The following is a 14,747-nucleotide window of genomic DNA, read 5'->3' on the forward strand; positions in this document are numbered from 1 at the left end:
GATAACTCACACAGAAATGTTCATGTCAAAATATTTTATCCACAGTGGTATATTACAGACCATTCTGGAAAAATACCCCGACTTTGCTCATCGTAAATAAAGTATTACCACATTGTATCAATCGCATCTGCTAGAAAAATGACAGGATGGATAATGAGAACCTTCAAAACTAGGGAGGCCAAGCCCATGATGACACTCTTCAGGTCACTTGTTCTATCTAGGCTGGAATATTGCTGCACACTAACAGCACCTTTCAAGGCAGGTGAAATTGCCGACCTAGAAAATGTACAGAGAACTTTCACGGCGCGCATAACGGAGATAAAACACCTCAATTACTGGGAGCGCTTGAGGTTCCTAAACCTGTATTCCCTGGAACGCAGGAGGGAGAGATACATGATTATATACACCTGGAAAATCCTAGAGGGACTAGTACCGAACTTGCACACGAAAATCACTCACTACGAAAGCAAAAGACTTGGCAGACGATGCACCATCCCCCCAATGAAAAGCAGGGGTGTCACTAGCACGTTAAGAGACCATACAATAAGTGTCAGGGGCCCGAGACTGTTCAACTGCCTCCCAGCACACATAAGGGGGATTACCAACAGACCCCTGGTAGTCTTCAAGCTGGCACTGGACAAGCACCTAAAGTCAGTTCCGGATCAGCCGGGCTGTGGCTCGTACGTTGGTTTGCGTTCAGCCAGCAGCAACAGCCTGGTTGATCAGGCTCTGATCCAACAGGAGGCCTGGTCACAGACCGGGCCGCGGGGGCGTTGACCCCCGGAACTCTCTCCAGGTAAACTCCAGGTGTGTGTGTGTGTGTGTGTGTGTGTGTGTCTCAGTAGTATCCGTTCCCAGTAGTTCCAGTTATCAGTAGTATGACTCACTACCAACCGTCTGCGTGAATCACTGACTGTTATTCATGTTGCTGCTGACCATAGCATGTTTTGAATGCCGCTCACCCTTAGGACCCAGTTCGTGAGTCAGTCTTAGACAGCAGAGAGGCAGGACGGGTGATGGTGCTTCCCATACTTTCAGTTATAATTATACGTACTAACCAGCCTTCATGAGTGTTCTTACCCAATCCACGTTATCGAACCCCCACATGACGTGTGTGTGCGTGTACTCATCTAATTGTGGTTTCAGGGGTCGAGACTCAGCTCCTGGCCCTGCATCTTCAATGACCGTTACTGGGTCCTCCCTCTCCCTGCTCCATGAACTTTATCATACCTCGTCTTAAAACTATGTATAGTTCCTGCCTCCACTACATCGCTTGCCAGACTATTCCACTTCCAAACAACTCTGTGGCTGAAGAAATACTTTCTAACATCCCTTTGACTCATCTGAGTCTTCAGCTTCCAATTGTGACCCCTTGTTTCTGTCCCATCTCTGGAACATCCTGTCTCTGTCCACCTTGTCCATTCCATGCAGTATTTTGTATGTCGTTATCATGTCTCCCCTGACCCTCCAGTGTCCTCAGACCGATTTCCCTTAACCTTTCTTCATAGGACATTCCCCTTAGCTCTGGAACCAGCCTTGTTGCAAACCTTTGCACTCTCTAATTTCTTGACGTGTTTGACCAGGTGTGGGTTCCAAACTGATGCTGCGTACTCCAGTATGGGCCTGACGTACACAGTGTATAAAGTCTTGAACAATTCCTTACTGAGGTACCGGAACGCTATTCTCAGGTTTGCCAGGCGCCCATATGCCGCAGCAGTTATCTGGTTAATGTGTGCTTCTGGCGATGTACTCGGTATTATACTCACTCCTAGATCTTTCTCCTTGAGTGAGGTTTGCATTCTTTGGCCTCCTATCCTATACTCTGTCTACGGTCTTCTCCGATCTTCATGACTTTGCATTTGGCGGGGTTAAATTCTAGGAGCCAGTTGCTGGACCACGCATCCAGCCTGTCCAGGTCTCTTTGTAGACTTGTCTGGTCCGCATCTGATTTAATTCTCCTCATTAACTTCACATCATCTGCAAACAGAGACACTTCTGAGTCTATCCCTTCTGTCATGTCGTTCACATATACCAAGAATAGCAGTGGTCCCAGGACTGACTCCTGTGGGATCCCACTCGTCACCGGCGTCCACTGACACCTCATCACGGACCATGACTCACTGTTGCCTCCCTGTTAGGTATTCTCTGATCCATAGTGCCCTTCCCGTTATATGTGCCTGTTTCTCTAGCTTCTGTACTAATCTCTTGTGAGGAACTGTGTCGAAGGCCTTCTTGCAATCCAAGAAAATGCAATCAACCCACACCTCCCTCTCATTTCTTACTTCAGTTACCTTGTCATAAAACTCTAGTAGGTTTGTGACACAGGATTTGCCTTCCATGTATCCGTGCTGGTTGTCGTTTATAATCTTGTTCCACTCCAGGTGCTCCACCACTCTCCTGATAATCTTCCCCATGACTTTGCATACTATACACGTCAGTGACACTGGTCTAAATTTGGTGCTTCATTTCTACCTCCTTTCTTAAAGATGGGGACTACATTTGCCTTCTTCCATACTTCAGGTAGTTGCCCAGTTTCAAGGGAAGTACTGAAGATTTTGGTTAGTGGCACACAGAGTGTCTCTGCTCCCTCTCTAAGGACCCACAGAGAGATGTCCGGTCCCACTGCCTTTGAGGTATCAAGGTCACTTATGAGCTTCTCCACCTCCTTAGTTGTGTAATTCATCCAACAATTGTTGGTATATCCCTTGGTGATGTACTCCACTGTTTTGTCTTCCCAGTGTCCCTTCAGCCTCCACTGTAAATACTTCCTGAAATCTCATGTTGAGCTTCTCACAGACTTATTGGTCATTTCTCGTAAGCTCCCCACCTTCTTTCCTCAGCCTGATTTCCTGGTCCTTGACTGTTGTCTTCCTCCTGATGTGGCTGTAAAGCAGTTTCGGGTCAGACTTGACTTTCGATGCTATGTCGTTTTCATACTGCCGCTGCGCCTGTGTGCGTATTTGTGTACTCATACATGGGTGAGTGCGTGTGCTCATGTATGTACGCTCGTGTGTGTGTGTGTGTACTCACCTATTTGTGTGACCCAACAATTAATATTTGCACTGATAACTCGTTACAATTGTGACCGGGTGTGGACGTGTGAATTGTTCATTACTTTATAATTTGTTCATTTCAGTACCCATGTATAAACATAAGTAAGTAAAGTTACTTACGTGATTCATTACCTTTGCAACTTGCTCAGCTATCAAAACTTTGGGGCCCAGTCCCTGGACCCATTATGTACCTCTGTAATCCTTTAACTACCGCCCAAAGGATGGATATGGGATGCATAATGAAGATATTAAACTAACTCTGAAGAAAAAATAAAGTAGATGACCATACCACCAGATTTACCTAAAAAAATCCACGATTCTTCACTACATCTACGAACAAGAACAGTGGATTACCCATTAAAGCCAACAAGCCCTAGGACTGCGGGTTATCAACCCGCAGTCCTAGGGCTACATGCTCCTCTGCAGAATTTGTGTCGACATCAAGATGCATTAGAGCTCACCGGTATGAAGACTGCATAGCAATGTTAATTTCGAATCAGGGTTGACATACGACGATAACGAGAATCAAATAAGTTTATTATACTTAAATTTGTCCAGAATATATTTTATATTGTGGTTAATTTTCAGTACGTTTGGCTGATGGGTGTTAAATCCATTGGAATTTCTCACTGTTTTCGAGATGGGGTCCCTTCATAAATTTGTGACTATCATTTTTGTACCACATAAAAATTAAAATTTGAATTTGAACTAGACATTATCCTCATCATCCTACTGAGTCTCGCATTATTAGTCGCATTCGTCGTACAGCGCCTGGAGAATGGGAAACAATTAGGTTTGATCCAAGGAAAAGGTGATCAAGTTAAATTTCTTGAATCACGCGCCAGTAAAACAATGTGATGAAAAAAGGCCATCATGTGTGATGAAATATGACAGATACACCATCTTGCGTAATGGAATATAACAAACAAACCACCGTAATTGAATACAACAAACCATTTCGCGTGATGGATGTATTAGGTAAACAAGGTCTGGTCTTGGTCTGAGGTGACTGGTACATAAGCTCCTTGCTCGTACCACCAGAACATGTACATCCTCGTGCTATTAATAAATATTGCAGTGATAATGACAACATAACTGGTTCTAATGAAACAATAATAAATGATAAGTATAAAATGCGAAAAAAAGCAAGGAATGCGGATACGAATAATAAGAAAACCCAACAATCTCAAATGACAAGTCATATTTTTCAATGTCAGTATCATTGGCTTCCTTGCTTAGACATAGTAACATACAGGGTTATAAACTATTCCACACTGATAGGGTCAGCAGGAAGGGTGGTGGAGTGGCGATGTATGTCAGAGAAAATTTAAATTGTTGTCTTAGACAAGATGTAAGATTAGAAACATCGAACACAGAATCTGTTTGGCTACAGTTTCTCGAGGGACATGACAAATTAATTTTGGGTGTGATTTACAGGCCCCCAAACCTTGATAGGGAGGGCAGTAAGCTGTTATGGGACGAAATTCATAAGGCATCTAGATATGAAAATGTTGTGATAATGGGAGATTTTAACTTTAGACAAATTGATTGGAACAATGTGACAGGAAATCTTGAGTCTCGTGACTTTCTTGATACGGTTCAGGATTGCTTTTTAGAACAGGTTGTGACAGAACCAACTTACTAGAGGAAACAATCTGCTTGACTTGGTTTTTGCCAACAGTGGCCCGGTGGTCTGGTGGCTAAAGCTCCCGCTTCACACACGGAGGGCCCGGGTTCGATTCCCGGCGGGTGGAAATTCCGACACGTTTCCTTACACCTATTGTCCTGTTCACCTAGCAGCAAATAGGTACCTGGGTGTTAGTCGACTGGTGTGGGTCGCATCCTGGGGGACAAGATTAAGGACCCCAATGGAAATAAGTTAGACAGTCCTCGATGACGAACTGACTTTCTTGGGTTATCCTGGGTGGCTAACCCTCCGGGGTTAAAAATCCGAACGAAATCTTATCTTATCTTAACAAAGATTCACTAATTAATAATCTTGAGGTTAATGATGAGCTTGGGGAAAGTGATCACAAATCACTTAGTTTTAATATATCATGGAATTACCCAGATAACTGCAATCAAATCTCTGTCCCAGATTTTCGCTTGGCCGACTTCATGGGACTGAAAAATTACCTGGGTGGGCTAAATTGGGATGTCCTGATTATGGGTCAGGTAAGTGATCTTGGTTGCCAATATGACGTTTTTCAGAGCATAGTTCTAGCTGCCCAGACAACTTTTGTTCCAAGTAGGGAAGTTAGATCTAACAAAAATTATCCCAAATGGATGAACAATTGATTAAAACATCTCATTGTTCAAAAGAGAGGCATATATAGGCATATCAAAAGAGGGGATGGGCAGTTAAGAAATCAATATATTAAATTAAAGAGAGAAATAAAGAAAGGAATAAGAAAAGCAAAAAGGGATTATGAGGCTAAGGTCGCAAGGGATTCAAAGACATCCAAAAGGGTTCTTTCAGGTATACAGAAGTAAGATTAGGGACAAGATTGGCCCACTTAAGAGTAACTCTGGTCAGATCACTGACAGTGATAAGGATATGTGTGAAATTCTAAATACCTACTTCCTCTCAGTTTTCACCCAGGAAAATACTAGCGATATTCCTGAAATAATAGATTATGTAGAACAGGATAATAAACTATGTACGATTGCGGTAACTAGTGACATGGTCCTCAGACAAATCGAGAAACTAAAACCTAACAAATCCCCAGGTCCTGATGAACTGTTTGCAAGGGTGTTAAAGGAATGTAAAGAGGAACTTAGCATACCTTTGGCTAATCTTTATAACATATCACTACAAACTGGCATAGTGCCTGATAAGTGGAAAATGGCAAATGTAATACCTATTTACAAGGCAGGTGACAGGTCCTTGGCTTCGAACTATAGACCAATAAGCCTTACCTCCACAGTGGGGAAATTTATGGAATCAATAATTGCCGAAGCAATTCGTAGCCATCTTGACAGGCATAGATTGATTAATGAATCTCAACACGGTTTTACAAAGGGGCGTTCCTGTCTTACGAATTTACCAACTTTTTTCACTAAGGTGTTTGAGGAGGTAGATCATGGTAATGAATATGATATTGTGTATATGGACTTCAGTAAGGCTTTCGATAGAGTTCCTCACCAGAGGCTGTTGAGGAAACTTAAGGCACATGGAATAGGAGAAATTTTTTTCCTGGGTAGAGGCATGGCTGACAAATAGACAGCAGAGAGTTTGCATAAATGGGGAGAAATCAGAATGGGGGCACGTCACAAGCGGTGTTCCTCAAGGGTCAGTGTTGGGCCTGTTGTTGTTCACAATTTACATAAACGACATAGATGAGGGAATAAATAGCGACATAAGCAAATTTGCTGATGACACCAAAATAGGCCGTCCAATTCATTCTAATGAGGACACTAGAGCACTCCAGGATGATTTGAATAGACTGATGCAATGGTCGGAGAAGTGGCAGATGCAGTTTAATATTGACAAATGCAAAGTTCTAAATGTTGGACAGGTAAATAACCATGCCACATATAAACTAAATAATGTAGATCTTAATACTACTGATTGCGAAAAGGATTTAGGAGTTCTGGTTAGCAGTAATCTAAAACCAAGACAACAGTGCATTAGTGTTTGCAATAAAGCTAACAGAATTCTTGGCTTTATATCTAGAAGTATAAATAATAGAAGTCCTCAGGTTGTTCTTCAACTCTATATATCCTTGGTTAGGCCTCATTTAGACTATGCTGCTCAGTTCTGGTCACCGTATTACAGAATGGATATAAATGCTCTGGAAAACGTACAGAGGAGGATGACAAAGATGATCCCATGTATCAGAAATCTTCCATATGAGGATAGACTGAGGGCCCTGAATCTGCACTCTCTCAAAAGGCGTAGAATTAGGGGGGATATGATCGAGGTGTATAAATGGAAAACAGGAATAAATAAAGGGGATGTAAATAGCGTGCTGAAAATTTCCAGCCAAGACAGGGCTCGCAGCAATGGTGTCAAGTTGGAAATATTCAGATTCAGAAAGGATATAGGAAAGCACTGGTTTGGTAAGAGTTGTGGATGAGTGGAACAAACTCCCGAGTACAGTTATTCAGGCTAAAACGTTGTGTAGTTTTAAAAATAGGTTACATAAATACATGAGTGGGTGTGGGTGGGTGTGAGTTGGACCTGACTAGCTTGTGCTGCTGGGTCTGGTGCAGTGCTCCATCCTTGAGTGGAGATGATCAGACTGAGTGGGTCATTGGGCTAATCCGGAGGTGGGGGTCTTTGGTCTTATCCGGGGGGGGACATGGACCTGCTCCGCATGGGTCAGTAGGCCTGTTGCAGTGTTCCTTTTTTCTTATGTTCTTATTTCTTGCATTTTGTCAGACTAGTAATTACGTATTAGAATTTCTTATTCACCTTGAGGGAAGTTCCTTGCTGCTGGCAAGGGGTTCTTGATCCAAGGAGTTGGACCAGCCCCTCCCCTCTCCCGGAATCGAACCCGATGACCTCCCGTCCCCCCAAGACCTGGATACTGACCTACGGACTTAGCGCTTCCCGTGAATATATGAAAATCCTATTACTCAGTTCTTCCACTTCAGCAATAATATATAAATTAGGATAAAAGCAACAGTATAAGAGGCGTGATAGTCCGATCAACGGTATTCTCACTACAGTTAAGTTGGACTGGCGCCATGTCATGGAGTGAATCCTTCATGGGATCCGTGAGTAATTTATTCATCAAAGTTGAATCAGCAGAAAGTTTACACGAAACACTGACAAAGGATGTGAACTTCAGAAATCTCTGGCTGACCCTCGTGTATGAGAATTATTATTATTATTATAATCAAGGAGAAGCGCTAAACCCGGAGGATTATACAGCGCGTGGGGGGGATGTGGAAGGCATTCAGGCTTAATTCGGGGAACTGGAGCACAGATCCAATTTCCTAAATCAAGAGCCCCTCACAAACATCAAGGAACCTTCCTTGAGGGGCGTGTATGAGAAAAGTCCTTGAAACTGACAAAGGTCTTTCTAATTTTAATATTATTACCATATCACATATTGCTTATTTTTTTTTAAATATGATAAAAAATAGAGTTAACTTGTGAAACAATTATGCAGTATAAAGGCCACCTATTAATAATAAACACCATATTAATCAAATTAAGTGCATAGTAACAGTAATTTGACCTTGCTACATTAAGTTCGTCGAGGTGCCATGAACGTTCAAGTGAGTGAATTATTTAAACAGTATACACAATGAGATGCATTATCTCACCCAAAGTTTACTTTAATCCGTTACACAGATTTAAGCACACATGATTAGTGTTAGTTTAATATGTTTATTATGCACCCCATACCCATCATGATGTTTAGTGTACAGATGAATTACGGTCTTAATGATCCACATGTATTAGACAGGTCTCAAACCTAACACTAAATTTAAACTGAGAATATCTCGTGATTAGAAACTGTGTAAAGCTTGACGCTGAAAGTACCAGTATTCAGCTTTGATCCAAGGAAAGGGAGGGTAGCTCCAATCTCTTTCATCATAAGCTCTGCACTTAGCATCAAGGTCCCCCCCACCCCCCTCGAAGGGGCCGCATTCCAGCTATAAACTAACCAACAATGATATTCTTATGTCTTAGATCACTATGTATTGATTTTTTGTAATGGGATGAAAATCCTGCTGGTTAAGCCAGTGGATGATGAACCAGAGAAGGGGTCATCATGTGACCGGGTCACTGGTCCCATGTCACCAGACACACCTGTTGCCAAACCTGACATCTTTAAAACATAAAATAGGGCAAAAATTTAATCAAGTATATATATATATATATATATATATATATATATATATATATATATATATATATATATATATATATATATATATATATATATATAATGAAATATACTACTCCCTGCGGTTACGGTAACCTTTATTCAGGTTTAGATATACAGATGGTTTAATAACGTTTTTAATTTTAACGTTTGTATATGACAAACGAATATAATTCTCGCCAGTCAGACTAAGACAGCTGGGAGAAGCCAGTGGCTACTCCCACTGATATGGAAAATTTCCTGTTCTTGACAAGGGTATCATGTACAGTATTTTGTCCTAGTTGCACTTTATATATATATATATATATATATATATATATATATATATATATATATATATATATATATATATATATATATATATATATATATATATATATATATATATATATATATATATATATATATATATATATATATATATATATATATATATATATATATATATAATATATATATATATATATATTATATATATATATATATTATATATATATATATATATATATATATATATATATAAATTATATATATAGTATACGTATATATTAGAAATTTCAGTGTTAACATACTAATAATTTAGGAAAAAATATGATTTCCAGTTACCCCAAGTTTCCCCTAAGCTTGCATCCGTTTTCCCTCGACTCGCCCAAACCTGTTCACCGATCCGATTTGATCCTGAAAATATTCACAATAACAGAAGCACTGTAGATGTATAGTGAAGCACAACACGGGTCATCGACACAACAGGCCAAGATAACACTGTTCCCGCAACTCAGATAAGCTGACTTTCACAACAAAGGGGAAAAAAATGGCTACCTTGTGGATAAGAGTTGATCCAGCGGTGGTGACGAGGGCTGAGCCAGCAATGGTTTATGGTCCCCGTGTAGCGCCTTAGTATGTTGCCATGTCTAGCTTTTAACATGTACTACTGCCGCCCCTAACATTACTCACATTATAACTTTACACCAATGGTTTCTCGTCTGAATGGTAATAACACTAATTATTAATTTGCAGGAAAATAAAAAGATATCGGAGATCCGGCTAGATCGATGCGAGTAGATTTTTGAAAATATATCTGCATGTTGAGAAATCTTGTTTCCAAAAAGTAAGACGGTTTACTCATCACGAGTTAGTTTCTCAGATTATTTTGTTAGTTACAGTTCTCAGGAAACATGTATATAAAACCAGTTGCGTCACCCTGACGCCATAATGGCTCCCAGCATCACTGTTGCAAGCCAGTGTGACGGCGGCAGTGCAAACAATATTAATGACACCATGACAGTTTAATTATCCCTACTAATGCGAGTAATGAATTTAGTATCAGCTATAGGAGGGTGGGAAATATAGCGGTCAACTGGTATTCTTTTTTAATCAATACCTGTCAGGATTCACACATTGAGTTAAACTGGTGTTATAAATGTTAATTTGTCGGTCCCAGTGCGACTTAACCTCAGTAGTTATAGAAATCTCTCTTTACTCAGTAACAATGTAAGAGATTTTAAATGCGTTCAGTTTTGCATTAACATGCAATACATGCTTAACCTAGTAGACTACGATATTGTAGCTATTAACACTTAGTTTTTTATCATTTTTTTTAACATTTAGTTTTTCTGCTAGCTTTGTATTCGCGAGTGAGGTTAGCACTCATTTTAACAGTGAGGTTGAGTGTCATATTGACAGTGAGACTGTCATCCTGGCAGTCAAGTTGAAGGTAATCATAACAGTGAGGGGGCTCATGATCTAGGCTTTTTATTCTAGGGAATTGAATCTGTGCTCCAGTGTCCTGAATTCAGCCTGAATTTCAGCCTTCCATCCCCCCCTCCCCTCCCACATGTACTGTATAATCCCTACGGGTTTAGCGCTCCTAATAATAATAATAATAATAATAATAATAATAACAAAACTGAGATGGAGCGTCATCTTACCAGTGAGGTCGAGTATCATCCTGGCAGTGAGGTCGAGTGTCATCCTGGCAGTGAGGTCGAGTGTCATCCTGGCAGTGAGGTCGAGTGTCATCCTGGCAGTGAGGTCGAGTGTCATCCTGGCAGTGAGGTCGAGTGTCGTCCTGGCAGTGAGGTCGAGTGTCATCCTGGCAGTGAGGTCGAGTGTCGTCCTGGCAGTGAGGTCGAGTGTCATCCTGGCAGTGAGGTCGAGTGTCATCCTGGCAGTGAGGTCGAGTGTCATCCTGGCAGTGAGGTTAAGGGTCATCTTGACTGAGGTTAAAGGTTATCCTAATGGGTATTACAAGTACATGTACTTGTATTCTAGCACAAGCTAGCTTGTTCTCTGATTTTATTTGCACTCCAAACACATCATGGTGGAAATGCTTGACACAGGTGAGGACCTTGGGACCGCATATCTTTCATTCCGCTGACAGTCAACGTGGAATACTTAATTAATCAGGCTGATATCATTTAAGTACCCGGAAAACTGTTTATAGTTCATGTATTCTCCTCTGCTGCCAAACTTCAAAGGTTTTTCTTACACTCTTAGAAATCAAGACTTTTGCTACAAATAAAGGAATTTCATTGTATGAGTTCAAGAATATTCTATGGGTATGTAAATCGTCATTGGAATCAGTAATGGAGGATGCAATTCGAAATCACCTTCGAGAACGTAATTTGATCAGTCAGTCTCAATATAACTCCATAATAGGAAGTTGTTACTAAACAAACAATTTCATCTCTTAAATTGATGTATTTAAAGCAGTGGAATATGATAGAATATGATTTGGATGGTTGCAAACTATTTTACATCACATGTTTTTTTTATATATTATCATTACTTTTACTGCTACCACTACAACTACTACTACTATTAATATAATAATAATAATAATAATAATAATAATAATAATAAATATAAGACCTTAACAGGAATTTGAACACGATGTGCTTTGACTGGAAATCTCAAGGCGGCTAGGAGCTATGAATCGACACCTGCAACCACAATTAGGTGAGGGGACACACACACACACACACACACACACACACACAGGTATGATAAAGCTCACGGCTCAGGGAGAGTGACCTAGTAGCGATCAGTGAAGAGGCGGGGCCAGGAGCTCGGACTCGACCCCCGCAACCTCAACTAGGTGAGTACAACTAGGTCAACTAGGTGAGTACACAGTGGTAATTATTAGTTTACAATGAGCAAAGTCAGGATATTTTTCCAGAATGGTTTGTAATATACCACTGTGGATAAAATAGTACTTTCACATTTCTTGAACATTTCTGAGTGAGTTGTCTCTGAATTCATTAATTTTATCGCATTCCAGTACATAATGACGGAAGGTGTGACAATTGTCCATCTGTCAAAGTTTACAATTTGTTTGGTCTGCATCTGGTGGTGTTGATTCAATTAACCTCCCAAGGATACTTGTATCCCAGCTGAAGCTTGGCTGTAGTGACATCTAAGAGTCTGCTTATATTGTTGGATGCACCGTGGATATGTGGCTTCTCCATGACAATGATACAAAGACTCTTGTTACTTCCACTGCCATTGCACCAGAAACCTGCCAGACCTGCTGCCTCTCTTGTATTCCTAGGGGATTATGAGGTAATATTGATGCCCATTCTAACAATATATCTATCATTGTTTCACACACTGAAAATATAACTGAAGGAAAATTTATTAGAAAGGTTAGTGTATAGTTACTGATTAGAATGCATGTGATCTCAGCAACCACACAACAAAGATGAAGAGAGGCAAGTGCTCTTCTACGGACAGTCTGTGATCTTGAGTCAAGGATACAAGTAGCGACACGGTTTTCAAGGCGCTCATAATGGGTGTCCCGTGGCTCGGTAGCGCACTCTGCTCTGAGTTTCCGGTGTTCGATCCCCGGTACGGATGGAAACGTTGGGCATGTTTCCTTACACCTGCTGTCCCTGTATTTGTCCTGTTTCCTGACGAACCTTACCTAACCTAACCTGCTGTCCCTGTTCACCTAGCACTAAGTAGGTACCTGGGTGTTAGGCGGCTGGTGTAGGTCACATCCTTGGGGTGGTAGTTAAGTTTAGATGGGGCTGGGTCTCTGAAATGAAATGAGGTAAGGCAACTGCTTTTAGCCGCAAGATTGATTTGTGTTAAAAAAAAAAAATGCCGGTCATTATATGATTTAAACCCGTCTCAAGCGATTTTTCCCGGACAAATTAACAACTATGCTCCAGATGAGACTATAATAATCTGACACATCATAAGACTGACCGTCGGAGTCTTGACGCTTCTCACATCGAGGTCACATATTCATCACCCTTGCTTTTATATATATATATATATATATATATATATATATATATATATATATATATACATATGTAATTGAGTTTTCTTATACGTTATAGACGAAAAGTAACTCCTCGTGCACAAGCTAGCCTAATCTATCAAAAACTAACCTATTATTCCTTAACCATATGTAAAGTCAACAATAAAAATTATTCAGCTTATTTAAAAGATTTGACATTTTCTTTTGTTTCTCTCTACCAAAATATTTAATGATATAAAATAAATCTCACAGTCATTGCTACAGTGCATAATCACATCACTGATAATATATGTACTATCAGAAGGTGTTGGAATGATAAGTGAGAGGGTTGAGGAAACACTTCTGGGAGGAATGAAAACCACTCAGTTCCATATCTGACGACACTTGATGGAATGGAGCAGAAGAGGATATTTTACGAATCTGTTCTATTACTTGTACACCCAGCCAGTGCCCCTGAAGCCTAGCAGGGTATACCCGGAGTTAATAACTGATAATCTTTATTAACTATCACAAGCCTCTTCATTACCTAGCTAAATAAATAAATAATATGAACAATATTCAGTTAACACACACACACAAATATATTACACACACACACAAACACACACACACACACACACACAAACACACACACACACACACACACACACAACCGGTGAAGAGGCGGGGCCAGGAGCTAAGACTCGACCCCTGCAACCACAAATAGGTGAGTACAAATAGGTGAGTACACACACACACACACACACAGATAAGAAGGGAGGCCCAACGTCAATATGAAAACGACATAGCAGCAAAAGCCAAATCTGACCCGAAGCTGTTATACAGCCACATCAGGAAGAAAACAACCGTCAAGGACCTGGTAATCAGGCTAAGGAAGGAAGGAGGAGAGACAACAAGAAATGACAGTGAAGTATGTGAGGAACTCAACAAGAGATTCAAAGAAGTGTTCACAGAGGAGACAGAAGGGACTCCAGAAAGACGGAGAGGTGGGGCACACCACCATGTGCTGGACACAGTACACACAACCGAGGAAGAAGTGAAGAGGCTTCTGAGTGAGCTAGATACCTCAAAGGCAATGGGGCCAGATAACATCTCTCCATGGGTCCTGAGAGAGGGAGCAGAGGTGCTATGTGTACCCCTAACAACAATATTCAATACATCTATCGAAACAGGGAGATTGCCTGAGGCATGGAAGACAGCAAATGTGGTCCCAATCTTTAAAAAAGGAGACAGACATGAAGCACTAAACTACAGACCAGTGTCACTGACATGTATAGCATGCAAAATCATGGAAAAGATTGTCAGGAGAAGAGTGGTGGAACAACTAGAAAGGAATGATCTCATCACCAGCAGCCAACATGGTTTCAGAGACGGGAAATCCTGTGTCACAAACCTACTGGAGTTCTATGACATGGTGACAGCAGTAAGACAAGAGAGAGAGGGGTGGGTGGATTGCATTTTCTTGGACTGCAAGAAGGCGTTTGACACAGTACCACACAAGAGATTAGTGCAAAAACTGGAGGACCAAGCAGGGATAACAGGGAAGGCACTGCAATGGATCAAGGAATACTTGTCAGGAAGACA

General features: G+C 40.8%; 1 protein-coding gene across 4 annotated transcripts in view; it reads right to left on the reverse strand.

Annotated features, from left to right (window-relative positions):
* LOC128689722 (major facilitator superfamily domain-containing protein 6) overlaps positions 1-10,919 on the reverse strand; it is a 62,338-nt gene extending 51,419 nt beyond the window's left edge. For 3 of the 4 annotated variants that reach the window (XR_011391975.1, XM_053778124.2, XM_053778157.2), the window contains exon 1: positions 9,716-9,844. The gene's annotated coding sequence lies outside the window, so the exon portion shown is untranslated. Of the gene's footprint in view, positions 1-9,715; positions 9,845-10,824 lie in introns of those variants that run through there. The other variant, XM_053778141.2, reaches the window with a different exon arrangement.
* Between the last annotated feature and the right edge of the window lie 3,828 nt (positions 10,920-14,747).

Source organism: Cherax quadricarinatus, chromosome 1 (genome assembly GCF_038502225.1).
Source record: "Cherax quadricarinatus isolate ZL_2023a chromosome 1, ASM3850222v1, whole genome shotgun sequence".
NCBI classification, from domain to species: Eukaryota; Metazoa; Arthropoda; class Malacostraca; order Decapoda; family Parastacidae; genus Cherax; species Cherax quadricarinatus.